General features: G+C 34.2%; 1 long non-coding RNA gene across 1 annotated transcript; it reads left to right on the top strand.

Moving 5' to 3' along the window:
* LOC108660914 lies at positions 618-4,206 on the top strand. Its single transcript, XR_001926626.1, has 3 exons — positions 618-659; positions 2,274-2,397; positions 4,103-4,206. It is a non-coding gene; the product is annotated as an uncharacterized LOC108660914 (long non-coding RNA).

Below are 5,057 nucleotides of genomic sequence, written 5' to 3'. Positions count from 1 at the left end.
ATTGTACCAAATGGTACTATTAAGTTGAATTAAGCCTCGAACTAGTCTAAATAGAGATCTTAAGAAGAAATTGAGAATTTTAAAACCATAAAATGACTTAAATGATGATTTGGAGTTTGAGGGTTGAATTGGAGTGAATTTGGAATTTTCATGTTCTAGGGGCAAAATGGTAATTTTGTCACCCGAGGATAAAATGAGAATTTTTAGAAAAGATTTTGATCACATTTGACTCATTGGAGTACGATTTTGAGTTTGAGAGGTGAAAAATTTAAATTCTGACATTTTTGGAGTCCTAGGGGCAAAACGATAATATTATGAGTTTACGGGGGCAAAGTTGAAATTTTGAAATTTTACACCACCTAACACTTGTCATGCCCATGGATTTCAGCCATTAACATTTTAAATTGTGGATAATTGAAACATTTTATGTGGTGGAGAGATTGCTTAATGGATAAGTATTACACATGGACCAATGGAAACATGCCATCTGTCAAGCTTGGATTATTCGAGAATTTCCTTGTAAAATCTATTTAAAACTCTCTTAGTCTCACCCATATGGCCGGCCAAAGCATGAAGTGAAGAGAAAAGGAAAGAACACAAACCCTAGGTGGGAAAATTGAAGAAAAAGTGTGGGATTTCAAGGGATTAAGCTAATAAAGGTAAACTTTTGTGATTTTATCTTGTGATTTACACTACCCATGCTTTCTTTTTCATTTTCCATGCTTAGAACTCAAGTTTGCATGATGAACCCATGTTGGCCAAATTTGAGAGGAGAGGTTTTGAGCATTGATTTTGTTAGATTTCAAGCTAATTAAGTTTTTTTTGTTGTTTGGTAATGGAAAGGATGAAAATCTAGCAAGGAATCACTTTGTTCTTCACAAACCAACAAGAGGCCGAATTTTCTAGGGAGGATATTGAGGCTGAAATTGATGATATTTCATGATATTTTGGTGGTATTTAATGATTGGTGAGGCTATAAATTTAATGGGAAATTTTGGTATGAAAATATGAATTTTTACCTAATATATAGACATGTGTGATTTATGGTTCGGACTGATAAATTGAATCATATTCACAGTCATTGAGGTATTTTAAGTATATTTGGAGTGTAGAAAGTGAACGAAATCGATTTGGAGTTAAATTGGAGGTTTTAGCCAATTACACCGAGAATAGTGCGAATTAGGTCGAATATTGTATTTAAATGGCTATTCGGACATTTTGCATCACATTTCGTGCATTCATATAGATTTATAGAGCCTAAAATAATTTATGATAAATTGACACAATTTATTGAAATTCGTGTCACGTATAATGTATAGGTGGTGAGCCCTCTAACAATGGTAAAGAGATTATGCCCGAAGATCGGGAATATGAGTATATTAAACTCCTAGTACTATGAGTAACCTTACTATCGTCTTAATTATCTAGAGTAGTTTTTATCCGATTTTGTATTTTATGAAAAATGAGTTTAAATGGTAAATTTTTAGGTTTTATAAACAAAATGGGTTTAAATAAAATGATTTCATAAAATTGTTTTAAAATTGAATGATGGCTTTGAAAATAGAGTAATTGGAGACCATTTCATGTATTGTGAATTTATGGTTCTAATTGGTTGGCTTATGACAATATTGGCATGAATGGCTAAATTGGTATTTGTGTTGAAATGTTTAAACTATTGTTTGCCTTGATAGGCCGAAAAATGATAAAATTGCCATATCATGCTGTTGAATTTTTATTGTATGGTGGATATCAATTAGCTTACTTCAGTGGACGAGTTTTCGTGGACCTGCCTATTAGAGGGGCATGGTAAACCCCGTTATATTCATACCTCAGTTTGAGAGGCGCGGATGGACAACTTGTGAGGTTAACACTTTTAGAGTTCACTTCACGTCAAACCACCACGTGAAGGGTAACTCAGCCAACGCCAAGGAATAACTATGTTTTCAAAACAAAAACATGATTTATGCGTACATAACTTTTTAACAGCCTTGGCAGACTTGGTCTAGGGTAGCCCTCGATCAAGGTATCCCTGATGATTGAGTATGATAATGATTTTGGCACGAGCCAAAGTTTTAAGAAATTCATAAGCCATGTTAATTACTCGATTTATATGAATTGATTTTATTTGGTTGAAACAAGTTGAAAGATGATAAATTTCAGTATGTTAAACTGTTTTATCTGTCTCCATTTACTCGACTTTAGATGGTTTAGATGTTATCTGTTTACTCATTGGGATTTTATAATCTCACCACCCTCCTTTTCAACCATTTCAGGCCCGATGTAGCTTGTGGCTAGCAGATATCGTCAAGGATTATAGTCGGCTTTACTACTCCAAAAACTGTAGGTTTACTGCCTTTGTGCACTTTTGTTCCTTGTGGGCCCACGAGTCACTGTAAAGTAAATTTCATATCCCGGTTATTTGTATTATAGTACGTATGAATTTATTTAGCTTTTACATTACAAAAATTATTTACCAATGACTATATAAATATTGTTTTACAAGAAATTAGAATATTTTATTGAATATTTTTATTTTATTCAAATAGTTGCAATATCATTTTTAATAAATGTTTTAGACACCCAAATTTATTTTAAATCATGAAATATGTGTTTTCCACTCATCTACTACACTTTTAGTCGGGTTCAAAAAATTTCGACAAAAAATGATGAAAATGCCCCTGTGAGGCGAAAATTATTTTTCCACGGTTTTGAAAGGGAAAAAGCTTAAAATTTTTTAAAAACGAGGTTTGGAGATGATTACTTACAGCGGAGTTGAAAAAAAAATGGTACTAAAGTCTTGCGGGGTTCGAGTTGGCAGTCTGGGTAACGAATGTCTACTGGGACATCGCGACGGTTGTCACGGGCTCAAGGGGAGTACCGGGTCATGACAGAGCTGGTGAGAGAGTATAAAAAAAAAAGAGAGAGTGGGCATAGCCCAATAAGAAAAGAATGGGCATGGCCCAATAGGAAGAAATGGGAAGAGCCCATGGAAAGGGCCCAATGGCAACAAAAAAAGAAAAGTCCAAAAGAGAATAAAGGTGGACACTTTGACTTGGGCCAACCTAGCCCAAATAGGTAAAAAAATTTTTGCTTTTATGGGGCTTGTTATAAAGTTGGATTATTTGGGGCTAGCCCACTTGTTTAGTTAAATTTTGGTTATTAGTAATATGAATTAAATTTAAATTACTTTAATATAATATTTAAAAATTCTTTTATGATGTCTCATAGGACTAAAGCAAATAAGAAAATATAAAATTGATGAATAGTGCTCAAGTATAGTTAAAAAATTTTAAATGATTCGTTGTGAAGAATTATTGTTGTCGGAGGAATTTATTGGCATAATTTAGTTGAAAGTGTTAAGTTGAGTGGTATAATTTTTGAAAGAAATAAGTTGAAATAATATGGATTGGAATTGGAAAATAATTGGATAAATTTGAAATGACTGTGGTTGTCGTAAATATGGCTAATACTGTGGAAATATAAGATGGATGTGGGTGGAAATTATTTAGAAAAGTTGAAGTAGGCACATGACATCATAAATAAGTTGTCGGAGATATAAAATAAGGAATTACGTAAGCAACTGATATAAGTAATTTCAGTAAAAATGTATTAAGATGTGACTTAATTGAAGATGGTTTCATGGTAGGATGAAAAATATAAATTTGAGTAAGGATTAATTGATTGAAGTGCTGCCCGTGTACATATGTAATTAAATATATTGAGTTCGTATTATTGCTAGAAAGTGCAAAGATAAGGTTAGAGTACTATGGTGGCGTGCCGGAGTAAATAACGAGCGACCGACCAGAGAAAATAGTTAGAAACACCTCCGAACAAATAACAACTTATATCTCGTTGTTGTCAGGTGAATGAACTTGCATTAAAATGTTTTGAGATATACACGTTATGTTTGATTGAATCCTCTAAATCGTTTTATTAGTTTTTCTTCAACAACTTGCACGGGAACAACCCTTTATGAAATGTTTTTATGTTATGAAATGGATAGTGTGATAAATTCATATGTTTCGGTATAATATGGATATACATATATATACTATGTCATAAATGGTACCATTGTGTGACAAATGCAACCGTGCATGTGCAGGGTGAGGTGCACTTGCCCATGATGATAGTGGTGAGGGAGATGGATGGTGACACTACCTGTGTGCACGATGTGGGGGGATGTACACGATGGCATTATTTTGTGCATGATGTGGGGGGATGCATAGGATGACTCCAGCTATGTGCACGATGTGGGGGGATGCACCTGTCACGACCCAAATTTCAGGCCATGACCAGTGCATGGGCCTAGTGGACGTAGTCCACTAAGCCCAAGCAAGCCTATTTATATGACTTGTTCACCATTCCATCAAAAGTTACTAAGTTACATTCCATAACTTTGAATCAAAATAATACTAAGCATTTCCAACTCATAGTGGCATACCAATCAAAATGTACATATATTGTCTAAACGTGCAATTTAATAATTTACATCATTTGTACATATTTACAACAAAATGACTCTGGGTTTCTAGCGGAGTGACCACAGTGAAGGTGTAGCTACTGAATGCCATTGATACCTACCAAAGCTACGAATCTACAAGCGAGAATGCCTTTCTGTTGTAGCGAAGTTAAGATTCAAGTTATTAGCTGAATGAGGGTTTCTGACCAAACCTCCTAATTTCAAACTTAACTAATTAATTTCTTAAAGTTATAAGTCCATGCTCAACTATGGTACCAAAGAAGTGGAAAATAGGACAGCAACTGAACAAAATAAGGAACAAAACAGAAAGTTTTTTGTTGCAGCGAGAATGAATCTCTCTGCAGTGAAATTTATGTCATAAAATAGAAAGTTTCTCGTTGCAGCGAGATTTCGGCCAGCATTACCCCTCAAAACTCGAGAGTTTCTCGCTGCAGCGAAAAATAGAGCACCAAAGAAATATTTTTGTTCTTTCAAGAAAAAGGCCATCCTGCTGAAATGACAAAATCAACAAAAAACACATAAAGATTTCCAAAGTTCAACATGCCAAATTCATATGCATTTCAACCATAAACCATAT

This window comes from Theobroma cacao, chromosome 2, assembly GCF_000208745.1.
Source record: "Theobroma cacao cultivar B97-61/B2 chromosome 2, Criollo_cocoa_genome_V2, whole genome shotgun sequence".
Taxonomy (NCBI): domain Eukaryota; kingdom Viridiplantae; phylum Streptophyta; class Magnoliopsida; order Malvales; family Malvaceae; genus Theobroma; species Theobroma cacao.
The sequence above is the reverse complement of the archived record's forward strand: the minus strand, read 5'-3'. Positions and strand labels throughout refer to the sequence as shown.